The 14988-nt window shown below is 36.1% G+C and overlaps 1 protein-coding gene across 1 annotated transcript in view; it reads left to right on the forward strand.

Annotated features, from left to right (window-relative positions):
* LOC118191493 (centrosomal protein of 192 kDa-like) overlaps window positions 1-14988 on the forward strand; it is a 381533-nt gene that overhangs the window by 85039 nt on the left and 281506 nt on the right. The gene's annotated exons all lie outside the window — the stretch shown is intronic.

The following is a 14988-nucleotide window of genomic DNA, read 5'->3' on the forward strand; positions in this document are numbered from 1 at the left end:
GTTGAGAAATTTTTGAAGGGTTGCACTGTGCAAAATCTTCGGAGAACCTTATTTTGCATAAAAAAGTATTATTTCACCACTTTCATTACATAATTATTATGACAGCACTCCTCCCGAAAGGCTAATATGATTTTTAAATTCTTAGCAAAAAATAAGTTATTTTAGAGTTTAAAGTTTATTAATTTTTAGAGTATGCGGTATTTTTCTTCTTTTTTTTTACTAATTTTATTGTTCTAAAATCGAGAGATGAAAATTATGCAAATAATATATTTTCTGAAGGACGCTGTTACAGTAAGAACGTAAGATATGAAAAGGTTTGGTTTGGCTTAGTTTATTATGGCAAAGCACACTACAGCTATCTGCTTAAGGGAAGGAATGCCTTTGTGGAGGTTTTTTAAAGGAACTGGCCCGTATATACGTTACACACGGTGAAAATCACGGAAACTCCTATGCAGCCAGCCCATTGGTTTGGATTCGAACCCAAATCGGAACTACCAGGGTTTAGCGATTTTACCGTTCGGTCGCTTATGGACCAATAAATGAGAAAAAGTCGCGGTTAACTACAGGCAAATATCGCAATATTAATTTCTTTCAAAGAAACCCACATTCTAACAAGAATGCATACTATTAAGAACATTACAATAGGTAAGAAGGTATTTTCATGTCTACTTCCCCGTAACTTAAATGTCTTATGCTGTTATTGTTGTCTCTTATTCCTTAGGCATAAAATAACTAGAGAAGGTGAAGAAATCGCAGACTGAATGGCAGTTTGTATTTGCTTGGCCGTGGTGGGACGGTTCTTGTATAAGGCTGTCATAACTTTCAACAGTTAGAAGGGAAAGTTTCGGCGTGACCTTCGCAAGGTATTTCGGAGGGTTTGTCTTTGTTAATGAGACGAAAACAATCACTGTATGTATGAAACCGTTTTAAAATTTAGTTTGAGCTCGAACGCACCGAGGAAGGGAAAATGGTGTATATATATATATATACATATTAATTATATATATATATATATAATTAATATGTGTGATGTACCAGCTTTTGTCAGGAATAAATAGATTGTTGAAGAATTATCAATATAGTCGTAGCTTAAATAATCAGACGATAAGTTTTAAAAAACAGGATACATTTATTATATTTCAGGAGAAAATAGCAGTTACAAAATCAGATATCCGGAGTAAATAAAAAGAATTACTAATCATTTTTTGTATGAAGTTTACTGCATCGTGACATTAAAGAAAAAGCCCCGATATTCCTTTTGCGAGTCTTTTTATAGCCTCTGGGAAGGCGGAGCTTTCAAGAAATGACGTCAGCCTCGTCAGCCAATCCAGTTCGCTTGAAATATTTCCAGAACATTCTAAAACTGTACGTGTAGAAAAGGCGGGAAAAACAACTTGACTACGGGGCTGTGGATTTAATTCCACGTACTTTCAAATAAGAGAACGTCGACATTAAAAATGAAAAGAACATACAGTTAGAATTTTAAGTATATTCCTGACTATGGAATTTTATTATTACAAATATATATATAATTTATTTCCTAACCAATATTGATTAGTTGATTATATTATCTCCTAAGCTTAATTAAAGTAGAATTATTTTAAAAGAGTGAATCTATACTGGTAAGTTATATTTTGAAAGATGTTTTGAAGTAATTTGAAAGCAAAATGTTAATAATGTTTTAACGGGGACTGGAGTTAAATCATCATGAAGAACAAAATTTCAGTTGTAAAAGGAAAAATTAAAAACATGTAATCATTGTTGTAAACATGTAAACATTAGTTGACTTTTTAATGGGAACAAACCAACTCCCGTTCAATGAACAATAATTGAGAAAAATACGTAAATACGAAGGTGTTTCGTCTTTACTCGAGTTAAAGCCAAACCAGCAAATCTAGTCAGGCCAAATATTTCCGCGAATAGAAGGGATTACGAACCAATGCTGATACTCAAAGAACTTATTCTTATGAAGCATTTTAATCAATCCAATTTGGAGTAAGAAGCAATTTCTGTGGAGAAATCCGAAAAAACTCGAGTAACCGTCCCCGACACCTTCATGTTTATGCATTTGAGTTCTATATTATTTTTAACAATTAAACATTGGAAATTGTCATTATGAAATAGAATTCAAAGTAAAGTTGAAATAAACGTAGAAGATTACAAAATAAGATAAATAATGCAAACTTTGTAAAAACAAATTAAGAATAATATAAAAATAATATAAAAATATAATAAGAACAGTGAATGTACATGAAAATATAAAGGCGAGAAAAGGTATTAAGTAACTTACATTCTTACTAGTGGGAAGTTGGCAAAGTGTTCTCTTCGTGTCTGACTCATAAGTGCAGTGTGTCCGAAAATTCTCAGCGGTAGTGGGGTCGTTGAATAATATCAGTCGGTAAGACTGGGGTGAAGTAATTTATGGTAGTGGGTGAGACTCGGAATTCTTCAGGGATGTATTATGTGGAGTTCTTATTTGAGTGAAACTGTCTGTTAAGATTTTTTTTTTAAATACTAGTGTAGTGAAATTAATTAATTTCTGGCTAATTGTCGTGTTGTAATGATTAATTTTCAGAACCTAGAGCTACAACGAGATGAAATGCGGTATTTGTTAAAGCGAAATTCAGAATTTCCGGAATGTCCAGTAAAACGAAACAACTCATTAACCTTTTCACTGTGACCACCGCACCGCTATTATTCAACTTTTCAACTAAGACTTCAACAGGGAATTCAACACTCTCTCTTGACACAGAAGCTGCTAGCAAAATTGCATGAAATATTCCTTTAAATACCTTCCTACTAATCCAGCCCCCTTATATTTCATTCCAGTGTCCTCCCACCCTAAAGTCGCCAAGCCATTTTCTTAGATAAATATCCCAATAAGGGGACCAGGCGTTCTGGATTTTCTTATAAACCTTCCTACAAAGATATTCCACTTCAACTCGAGAAAGAGATAAAGCGCTCGTTCCCCGTGTCTTCAGTTTTATTAGGGACGGGGAAAGGATATACACATTTAAACTTAAATTACGTCACTCGTGCAGCGAGCTGTCGGCGAAACTAATTCCGGAAATAATTACGGTTGTTAATTTGCATGTTAATTCGAACTTCTGACGTGTACATTCATCATGAGAGTTCATTAGACTTTAAACGACCTGGGGGACTGATTCGGGGGGTCTTGCTTAAGCGTGCCTCCTGTTCCCCGGAGTTGGGGGTGTTCGCTAGAAGCTAGATGATGTCGAAACCCGTGCTTTTGCTAAATGAAGGTTGTGGAATTGTGTCAGTGGGGTTGGTTCGACCCCGGCGGAAATTTTTCGACAGAGTGGGAGAAATCATTGAAAGCATGGATCGGTGATCTTTCAAACTGTGCTCCGCGAGGTCTAAAAATTCGAAAAAAAAAATTGTAAAGCATTCATTGACTAATGCTTGTTAAGTAAAAAAAATCCTTTCGAGTGCTACTATAAATCAGAAAGCTTACCAATGAAGGAAAGGGAATCACTTACCGACGTATCAACAGATTCGAGATTAAAATCTAAATTTAAGCAAGAGCAACTCCTAAAGTTATGGTTGCAGATTCGTGCAAAATATCCAGAAGCTTCTCACCTTAAGCTGTAAACATTTTAATGCCGTTCGGAGCAACGCAGCTAAGTGAAACATCTTTCTCGTTCTGTATGGCACCAAAATATAGAAACAGATTAATATATAGTATAGTATGAAATGCAACGACGGGTAATATCGATTGAGCTAGACTTCAACAGCTTGCATAACAAAATGCAAGTGCATTCCTGTCACTTAATATAATATAACGATACCTTGAGCACGAGTTAATACTATTAATGCGTAAATTACATTAAATGAAAATCGAAGACATGGAATTAGGGAAAGCAACAAACTCGGGTTTGGCGTATATTTTAGTGAGAACTCTATCGATTTCGAGGGCAAACAGATACAGCTCCCTCTTCGTCAACAGCAAGGAAATCTGCAACGAAACGAAGGATATGTCTATGTCTATGTCTTGGTATCCGGACATAATCCCGACAGCCGAAATCCCGACAAGCCAAAATCTCGACAGGGTCGAAATCCCGACAAGGTCGAAATCCCGACAGGGTCGAAATCCCGATTGTCCAATATCCCGACAGGGTCAAAATACCGACACGGGCGAAATCCCAATAAGGCCTAATGACCCCTTAACATACTTCCACAGCTACAACTAGTACTATATGCTTTGATGACTAGCAAATCTGAAGAAAATTACGAAAGATTATTCCAATATTTAATTGATTTCGCTGAAGAAAATAATATTGAGCTGAGGCCATCTAGAATCATTAGTGATCTAGTTAAGGCAGCTATAAATGCTCCACGCACTCAAAATGTTGTCGAGGATTGGCACAGAAGATGGGAGACCTTAATTGGACGGGCCCATGTTGGCGTTTATAACATCATAGAAGGATTTCAAAAAGAACAGGAGCATGTGGAATACCAAGTTGAATGCATTCTTCGCGGAGAACAACAACCAAAACGTAGGAAGGTAGATGATGACAGAGAAAGAAAAATTATGACTGTTGTGGACGATCGTGATAATCGACCTGTGATGGAATATCTTCGTGCTATCGCTCACAATGTGTCACTCTAAATATGTCGTTTGCATTTGTAAGTGATGTTTTCTTTTTCTTAATAAAAAAAATTTTATAAATCTTCATTTCAAATTTTAACGGTCATTTCAATTTGTTAAAAATTATTTTAAGTAATGACATAATTTTTATGATTTTTTGATTTAAACTTTTAATTAGTAATATGTAATAGTTAGTTAAAAATTGTATCTTATTAAGCTAAATTGAGTGTTTGTATTTAGATATTAACTTGTCGGGATTTTGGACAGTCGGGATTTCGACCCTGTCTGGATTCTGGACACTCGGGATTCTGACCCTGTCGGGATTCTGGCTTGTCGGGATTTTGACCCTGTCGGGATTTCGATTGTGTCGGGACTTTGGGTTATCGGGATTTCGGTCCTGTCGGGGTTTTGGACACGGGATTCTGGCTTGTCGGGATTTCGGCTGTCGGGATTATGACCCAGACCCCTATGTCTTATCACTTAGTAAGAGGCAATCGACCATTAACGGCCTTTACCAATATATTATACTTGACTTTTAAGTGCTTGAGAATCGAGTAAGTTGTATCCAATATTATGGAAGTACTTGTGCACATGCTGTGCTAGAACTCAGAGATTACTAGCGACAAGGCTCCTGTGCCGCTGTCCGTAGAATAAGTAGAGGCGTCGTGTGGCGCCATCTGCCCTTCTGGTTTATCAATTTTAACCCAAATCTAACATGTTTCCTCCCACTGATCCTTTTCAGTAAAAGACTAAAAGTCCTAAATACTAAAATGAAAAATTTTGGATTCCATTTTAATAGATTTTTTTTCCATTGAAAACGGTTATAAGCTTCAAATACAGCACCTTTTCCATTTGTCCATTACCAATTGTTATGAGCCTCAAGTTGTCATTCACTTAACTAAAAATAGACTTGATCCTACAGAAACTCGCCCTTATAATAAGTTTTTACACTCCGCTATGGAGAGACCTCATTGCTGACTTCTCATACTGGGATCTATATGTATTCTTTTCTAGCACGAGGCCCACTGTAGAAGTATCTTAGGTTGCAGAGAAGTACTGCTTTTCGCGGCAGAAATCCTGCATAATTACGTGCGTATCAAAGTATTTTCTCCCTCCTTCCAGCATGCCTTTGTGGCGTAACGGTAGCACACTCGGTGCGTATTCGAGAGGTCTAGGTTCGACTTCCTGCGAGGGCATTGCACATTTTTCACACCTTCTGTTTCAAAAGGGGCCCACCAGCGACCGAGCGGTAAAGACGCTGAACACTGGTACTTCGGTCTGAGGTTCGAATCCCGCGAACGGGCTGGCTGCATGGGCGTTTTCGTGATTTTCCCCATGTGTAACGTGTATACGAGCCATTTCCTTAGAATGTCTTCCACGAAGGCATCCCTTCCTTTAGGCAGACAGCCCTCGTGTGCTTTGCCATAATTGAATAATCCAAATCCAATCCAAATCTGTTTCGAAAGTCCAAATGACTCTACAGTGGCGCCCGAGCTAAAAGGTGGTGGACGATAATTCGTACCCACCAGGATTTGGCGATTGGGTCCCCTTATCCCTAATCGCCCTTTTAAAGGGGGTTATATAAGGTATTTTTTCCTTCCTTTCCGCATGTTCGTAGTGTAACTGGAAGCGTACTCGACGCGCAAGGAAAAGGTCGAGTCCCGACATCGGCTGTGCTCATTTTTCATATCTCTTGCTCCCCCCCCCAAGAAAGCGTTTGTATCACTGCACTATATTTCTCCCTTCTTAGCTAATAATAAATATATTTCTACATTCTAATTGTGTTTCTCGTGTTCGCAGTTTGGAGTATCCCTTAATGAGGAAAGAAAATTTTATTCTATTTTAATACTTGCTTATCGCCAGTTAACTAAATTTAGCGAATAAAAAAACGTACTGCGCATTCCTTTAACACAAGTAAAGTACCTCTTCTGGTTGCCCAATTTTTTTCCAAAATCTAATGCAGAAAGCTTGAATATTACGAAAAGTAGAAATTTTGACGTAAGTCACATACGTAGACTAAAACAGATAGACGTACAGACAGACACACATCATTGTCAAAATAGTCAAAACGTGTTGCGGGGACCCTAATTCGTGCTTATTCGCTAAAAACTCGCTATCGAATTTTTAGCTTAAAACATTACCTTATGTACATAGCCTCAAATATTACTTATGTATACCTGTGTATATCGGTTTGCGGGATGTAAAAAAGAAATAAGTTACACGTTATTGTAGAACAGTTCACTTTTATTTTTATCAAACGTCTGATATTGCGTTTTCACTTATAAGTGGTCATAGGGTTTTCGAATAACATTTCATTTCGACTCCTCCTCTAACGTGAAGCCATTTTGAGATAAATTTCTGCTTCAAGATATGCCATTATTAATTTGTAAATAGTCATATACCTGGAGAAAGTTTATCGCGAAACAAATCCGCATTTATGCGTATCTTACACTATAAGAGATTTACCTAAATTGCTATTGAAATTATATGTATATAGGAAAGAAAAAACGAGGGAATATAAATATAAATTTTGTAAAATTAACATAAATTTGGTAGAAACTAAATTTTAAAAAATTGACAAAAACTTCTACCAAAAACGCGCTTTTAAGCGTAGCAAAAATGCGGTAGATTTACATAATTTTTACAAAAATATATGCTCAGATTTACATAAATTTCTACCAAAAATATGCTTATTATGTGCAGTAAAAATACGGGAGACTGTTGTAAATTTTAACTAGAAATACGCGCTCTGGCGAAGTAAACATTTGGAGAAACTTACGTATATGCCATGAAAATACATAAAGTTTCACCAATAATGTACGTAAATTGTTGAAATACAGTAAAATTTTACGTAAAATCTACGAATAAGGCGCGGCCAGTCTTATGAATGGCCCTAACTTTTACGCATATTTTACATACTTTGAAACGCAAAAATATACGTGAATATTTACTACTTTTCCGGGAACTTTCTATGATACTTTCAGATTTTACGTTATTTATTACACAAAGGGTCAGTTTCGTCAGTTTCACATAGTTTTCGAGTACAATTTACGAATGGATGCTGCTCGGGTAATTTGTGTCAGACGATGTCTTCGGATTATGTCATGTCTTGCTAAACTCTGGCACATAATGACTACCGGCGAAAAATACAACGCTACCTAAAAGCCTCATAATCCTATAAAATCCGGTCACTGCGATTACGGCATCCATTCACAACTTCCCCTTTCGATAGTCCGGCATTTTATGTCCCGGATGGGGGGGAGGACAATCCCTCCCATTCCGGACGACAACCCTTTCTCTCTTCCCACCAAAATACATCACCGCTTTTGATCCGGTGAGTGATTTTTAATCGAAGACTTTATATCACGGCCCACATAATTAGAGGCCTCTAATTTTGTAAAACTCATTACCGCGCCAGTGCTTTTCTTATAAATCAAGTGAATAGGTCACAAAATCTCTCCCCACGCTTAATTAAATGCCTCTTAAATCTCAGCTCTGTGAAAGTAATGGATATATATATATATATATGTACGTACGTGTGTATCTGTTGATTACAAGGGACCATTTGTGACCAACTGGCTTCCACAAATTATGCGAAGAATGAAATAGGTTTGACTTGAAGCAAGGTGTCAACTGCTGCGATGTTTCCATATTTTTAGAGAAAGTTGCATTTCATTAAGAACTTCCAGATATTTCAAACTTAAGAATATTTTTAGGTCTACTTGTTTAACAATCTTAGCAATTTTTACTACATTCCTTTTCGAAAAGGGCGCATCTGAGTACAGGGCATGACATTATGACATTTTATATTTGGCGGACCACTAAAATGAATAAAAAACAACATATTAATACGCAAAAACAATATTCAACTTTCCAATACATGTAATTCTAATTTTCATTTGTTCATATAATTTTCGAAACATTTGCAAATTCCTTTATCGAAATTCAGGCTACGCCCCTGATTATGAGTAACAATTAAAACACTATTGACATCTGTGCACCCCGTATTTTGGTAGCAATCGGCCTCACCAAACATATATAAATATATCTATATATATATTCACTCTGTTAACCGGCTCAGTGATCTCAGTTTCTTTACTCTTATATGTTTATAAATTGTGCACTTTTTGCTTTACAAATGATTGAATTATGCTGTTCTTATCTTCCGGTTAAGGTTCTTATTCTTTTAGTAAATCTGCATGCGATATTTTTAGAATTATTAATAATTTAAAAGTTGTCTAAGTGCCGCTAAGCCTAATTAGTTTTGCAATGGCGGCAATGTTTGTTTACATTTAAAACAGCAGAATAGTAGATTTGTTGCCAATCTAGAGAAACTTAGCTTCGCAACAGCAAAGATAACGCCTTCAATTATTATTGCGAATTAAATAATGCTTAATCCTTTCTGGAATTTTTTCGAGGAAATAAGTGTTTAAGATTTACTTCATAATTTTCAGTATAGATATTTTGCGTTTTTATGTATCTTTGCCTTGTCGCGAAATGAAATCTGAATTAATTGAATGAGAAATACTGAATCCGTCTGTAAAAAACTTTTGTTGTTGTTGTGGGCTTAATTTCGTTTATACATCGTCTAAGTTGTTGATAAAGGATGTAATTTCCATACAAGTTAGCGAGTCTTCGGCAATTCGAAAGCAATATCCGAATGGTAACATTAACGGCTATCACATTAAACGGCGTCCTGTAATTGCAACAACATGCATTCAGTAATAACTCATCTCTCATCAACACCACTTGTGCCGTAAAAATTACAAACAAGAAAATGGGTTTGTAAATGAGTTTTAGACACGTAAACATTTACATAACAAAAAGTTACCGGCGGTGCTTCAGTTTTAAAATCACCACTCAGGAATTGGTTCCAAATATGCTAGTAAAAACATTTAGTGCATTATAGATTCGTTGTACCAGCAATATCCAAGATCCCATCTTTGCCAGGATTTTTTTGGATTCTGACGAAGAGGAACTTGAAATTGGTAGCGTGTTATTCAAATTAAAGCTGCCTTTAAGTTGCATAATTCTTCGGTATGTAAACTGAATTTCATCAAAACTTCTTGTCATTTGTCATATGTAACAAGTTTTTTTTTTTTTTTTTTTTCTGTTTACTTAATAGCACTAATTCAATCTTCTTTTCCTAAAGCGTTCAGAATTCTAATATCTTAGGGGTTGAAGTTTCATTACACTCGCTACGTTCATGTTGCTTTGCTCCGCCCATTACTTTTGGTATAAAATGGTCGTGGATCTTCCCACCTTTGCACTACCTACATAATATTGCTACGAAATGTAAAGGTACGGTGAGATAGCTTCCCCGCGAAGCAGGTTTAGGGTTGCCATAAAATTTCAAGGAAAGGCAGGGTTGCCACATTTGCGCGAGAAATCGCTCATTTGGCGACAAAATTGGCGATATCCCATGGACGGTTGAGAACCTTCTGGAACGAATTCTTACCATTTTAGTCCAGAATGTTCTCGAACACAAGCCGAAACCTATATAAACCCTGCTGGTCCGCAGTCAATTAATGTGCCTCGTCTAGCGAGTCAATCCCTGCGGAGTCGATCGAATTGACAGCCGGGCAACGAGTGCCGAGTGGGTCGTCGAGTTCACCGAAGGAGTCTCTTAGTGTATCATGGTTAGTGCATCGTCGAGAGAGCGTGTTGAGCTCCGGGAACGACTGAACCGAAGAGTCGGGAGCTGTGCTCGTGTGTCGGTCGTCGAGTGCATCGCGAGTTGTAGCGTGGAGAGTCTCGAGAGTACGTGGAGTTCCGAGAACGATCAAGCAGAGTCGGGAGCTGTACTCCGGAAAGCAGAGTCGGGTGCTCTGCAGGAAGCTGTCTCCACCGTGATAGCCTGATAACCTGAAGGCTGTGTTGCTGATTGTTCCAGCGTGTTTGTAGTAGATCTTCGACGACTGTAAAAACGTGTTTTGGAGTTGTCCTGACAATACTGGCCAATAAAGTGTGTTATTCGATACTTCATCAAGCGTCGTCGTTATTCACTCCAAATCCACACGAACCCCGTACGAACGTGAAGGAAGAAAAACGTAACAACTGATGTCAGAAGAAGAAAAGAAAACGTAGCAATATGTTATTATTTTCTATTCTTTTATTGCTTTGCATTCGTGCATATTTTGTATATTTCTGAATTTATCTTAGAAATCTGCTCATCCAGTTAGATGTCATCTCATGCACACGTGACAACCGGTCACATCCCTCTTCCACGGTGTCCGCCGATAACATCGCGGCAAAAACATCGCGGACGAAAACGTCGCGGAGAAAACAACGCAAGGCGAAAACGTCGTGCTACAAAACATCGTGGGAGAAAACATCGCAGTTCTAAAACATCGTGCTACAAAACATCGTCGTCGAAAATAAAGCGGTTCAAAAACTTCGCAGTTTAAAAACATCGTCTTCGAAAATATCGTGGTAAAAAATAAAGTATCTACAAATCATCGCATGACGATAACTTCGCAGACATGCTTTTTTCAGGTTTTAATTATTGTAAATGGTGTATTTAAGTTGGTGTATTTAATTATGGCAAAGCACACTAGGGCTATCTGCCTAAGGGGAGGGATGCCTTCGTGGAGGACTTTCTAAAGGAAACTGGCTCGTATACACGTTACACATGGGGAAAACCACGAAAACACCCATGCAGCCAGCCCGTTCGCGGGATTCGAACCTCGGACCGAACTACCAGTGTTCAGCGACTTTACCGCTCGGCCGCTGGTGGGCCTTATGTTGTAAATGGATATTCCCATAATGATTTGTGAGCGCAGTATGTAAAGAAGGATAATTTTTATTTTCACATATTTTATTAACTAATAAATGTTTGCTGAAAAAGTAAGAAGGAAACTTAAGCATAAAAAATTAAATGCAAATTATAGATTATACTTTTCATGAAAAATTACCAGTAAAAACTTTATAAAAATGATTTAAAGTTAACTATGTCGGTTTAAAATTCTATTAAGTGCTATAAGTCGCATTAATTTTCTACGCTTAAGTTTGATTCTTATTTTCTCAGCAAAAATTTAATTAGTTAATAAAAAGTATGAAAGTAAAAATTATCCTTCTTTCCATCTTGCGATCACAAATCAATATGGGAATATCCATTTACAGTTATTAAAGCCTGAAAGAAGCATGTCTGCGATGTTATCGTCATGCGATGATTTGTAAATACTTTATTTTTTACCACGATATTTTCGACGACGATGTTTTTAAACTGCGAAGTTTTTAAACCGCTTTATTTTCGACGACGATGTTTTGTACCACGATGTTTTAGAACTGCGATGTTTTCTCGTTGCGATGTTTTCTCCCACGATGTTTTATAGCACGACGTTTTGCCTTTCGTTGTTTTTGTCGCGATGTTTTCGGCTGTAACCCTCTTCCACATATGCTTCTCTGTCCTCTTTGACCTCCATCGCTGCAGCAATGTTTGAAGACCTGCATGTGATCGCGTTCGAAATTATTGTTCAAACTCTACCCCTAACTAGGGTTGTGCTTTTGTCTAATTTTATATTACACTTTGGCGTGTGTTTCTCTACCGGTGTTATGTAATCATGTTTCGCTTCTCAACGATGCTGCTGATGTAAAAGTGGGAAAAGATTTTATATTACGCCCAAAGGGGCCTTTTTTTTTAACGCTTTGTGTGTTTCCTTTATTTATTAAATACCAGGTTCTTCCCACTTAAACCATAAAATTAAATTCAACATCAATATCGCAGAATAATTTTAAAATGAGCATATCTTTAGAATTTCCGATACACAGTCTCGCGCGCTGGAGATAAAAATGTTTCTTTTGTTCCCCCTCTCGTACAGTTTTGCCATTGCTCGCTTTTAAATAGTTGAGCTTCTTAATCAAAAATTCGTTAAAGTTTCACAAAATTTGAAATAGATAATAAAACAAAGTCCAAATTCGGGCTAAAATGATACCCATATCTGGATGGAGACGTACGTTATCCAAAATTGGATGGCGCTAGGTAGCGTTGCTTTATCAGAATGCGAGATACATACATAGACTTATGCAGATTCTTCATTATTTAATTTCTTTAAGGGGACTCATACACCTTAAACCCCTAATGATCTTCGAATATGTGACTGTTGCAAGAATTCGGATATTTTATTTATTTTAAAAGCAATTATTTCCGACCTTTTACAGCTGACTACATAATATAGCTGCTTTGGAAACTAGTAACCAGAAAGTTCGTGTTGCCACAAATATTTTTGTAATTTAATCCTCTTTGTGACAAAATATTTCGCCGTGTTTCCACCTTGCGCGCATGATATTTTAAAAATGGCTAATGGTACACGCTTGAAATTCGATGGAATTCTTTATATGGGCACTATTTTCTAACTGAACCAACAATCTGATGAATATTTTAATATTGAAAAATTTTATGGACGAAAACATTACAAATTTTTTTAATAAAATACATTTTACAAACTCAACTCAAAATAAAATAAAAATTTAACATGAAATTTTTAGAATTTTAAGTTCACAGTAGTTTCCAAATGTTATAAAAGCAATGTATTAAATATGGAATTAAATCATGAAACAGAATGTTTTAAACTGTGCGCGCAAGTTGGAAACATGACGAAAAATGTTGTCACAAAGCGAATTAAATTATAAAAATATTTGTGGCAACACAAACTTTCTGATTGCTATTTCAGAAAGCAGCTATATTATGTAGTCAGCTGTAAAAAGTTGGTAGTAATTGCTTTTAAAATAAATAAGTTATCCGAATTCTTGCAACAGTCACCTATTCGAACATCTTATAGGTTTTAAGGTGTATGAGTCCCCTTAAATATAATGCGGGGTTCTAATATTTGATGGCAACAATTTGAAAAAAAGAAACGCGGTTTATAGTGAAACTCCACAAAATGCCAAAACGAAATTAACAGCTCTTCTGGGCAAAATTCTTTGGGCTAAAAATTTCTTTGATCGGTCACTTTGAACAAGGTGTAGATCCCGTATGTTTATTCAAGTTTGTTCTTCAGCTTAGCATAAAAGCTGAGGATTCCATTTGCAAAACAGTGCCATGATTACTTTCCATTAACTGCTTGCAAAATCGAAAAATAAAGCTTTTCTGGGCTTCAGCATTTGCACCAAATTTACATTTGTTTAAAAGAGAAGGAAAGAAAAAGGAGAGAGTATGCTAGTGCAGGGTGGGAAAGTAAGGAGGGGGAGGGAAACGAGCAGCAGCAGCAGCAACAACCGTAACTGAAAATCGTTAGAAAACTCATTACGTTTAAAACTCGTTTTATGTACTCCATCAATAACAGAGCACGGCGAAACTATCAAGAGTAAAAATAACGAATTAATGAAAAAGAAACAAAAATAATAAAAATAAAAATAAAAAAATGAAGGAACGTTTTCAAAATCTGGCTGCTGCAATGCGCCTTTGCGTCAACAATATTTGGTCGAAATTTAATTTCGTACAATGCAACAATTTATCAAAATGCAATCTCGCTAAAAGCATGAAGACGCGAAATTGCTATGATTGTAAAAGCTAAATATCAATTCATAATAGCATTTCGAAAAGCATTTTAGTTTTCCATGAAAAGAGAGGATGATAGGAGGGGGAAAAATGCATATTCCATTTCGTTCACTTCAAAGAGGAAATGTTAGTTAATTATTATTCATACGCGGATGCTTCTCAAAACATTATCTTAATAAAAGTAGCTCGCTATTTCAATTTTTGTTTTCCCCGAGTTTTGTAACATAGAAATTAATTGGTTACGGCTCTGATAAACGAAAGGCTTAGCTCCCGCCGAACATTTTACCAAAATTAAATATGTTATATTTCTTAAGGAAATAGACTAAAGTCGAATACATTTTGTTAGGGATGTAAACATATTCTCAAAAACGACATGACGTATTTTAATTAATTACATGAATAGACGCTTTGAATAAAAGTTTCTCTAATTACAGATCAAAGACGAGAATCAAATATTTCTCGGGTTTTTTTTTTTTTTGTTAGTTTCTTTCGTATTTGAAAACTCTCGGTACGGAATGACTCATCGAAAAAAGGCGCAGATTGTTAAGAATACAAAATGGCGAAAAGTGATCCGATCATTTTTAACAACGGCAGTTAAACACACAAAATGGCGAAAGTGATCAAATCTCTTTTAGAATTCTTAGTGTTAAATATTATGTACAGTGTCTCACAAAAGTGATGGGACGCTTGTGCTTTACAAAAGGAAACAGTAATAAAATAAATTAAAGAATATGTAAACATTTTTTGTGGGTGTGTTTCATACTTAAATTTAGTAACAATTATTACATAACATACATTTTCTCAAATTATTAAAATATTAATTTAATAAAAATACAATTGTTTAAAACGGAGCAAAAAATGGCTCACATAAGTGATGGGA

This window comes from Stegodyphus dumicola, chromosome 10, assembly GCF_044657685.1.
Source record: "Stegodyphus dumicola isolate Sdum_Otavi_A_Nest chromosome 10, ASM4465768v1".
In the NCBI taxonomy this organism is placed as follows: Eukaryota; Metazoa; Arthropoda; class Arachnida; order Araneae; family Eresidae; genus Stegodyphus; species Stegodyphus dumicola.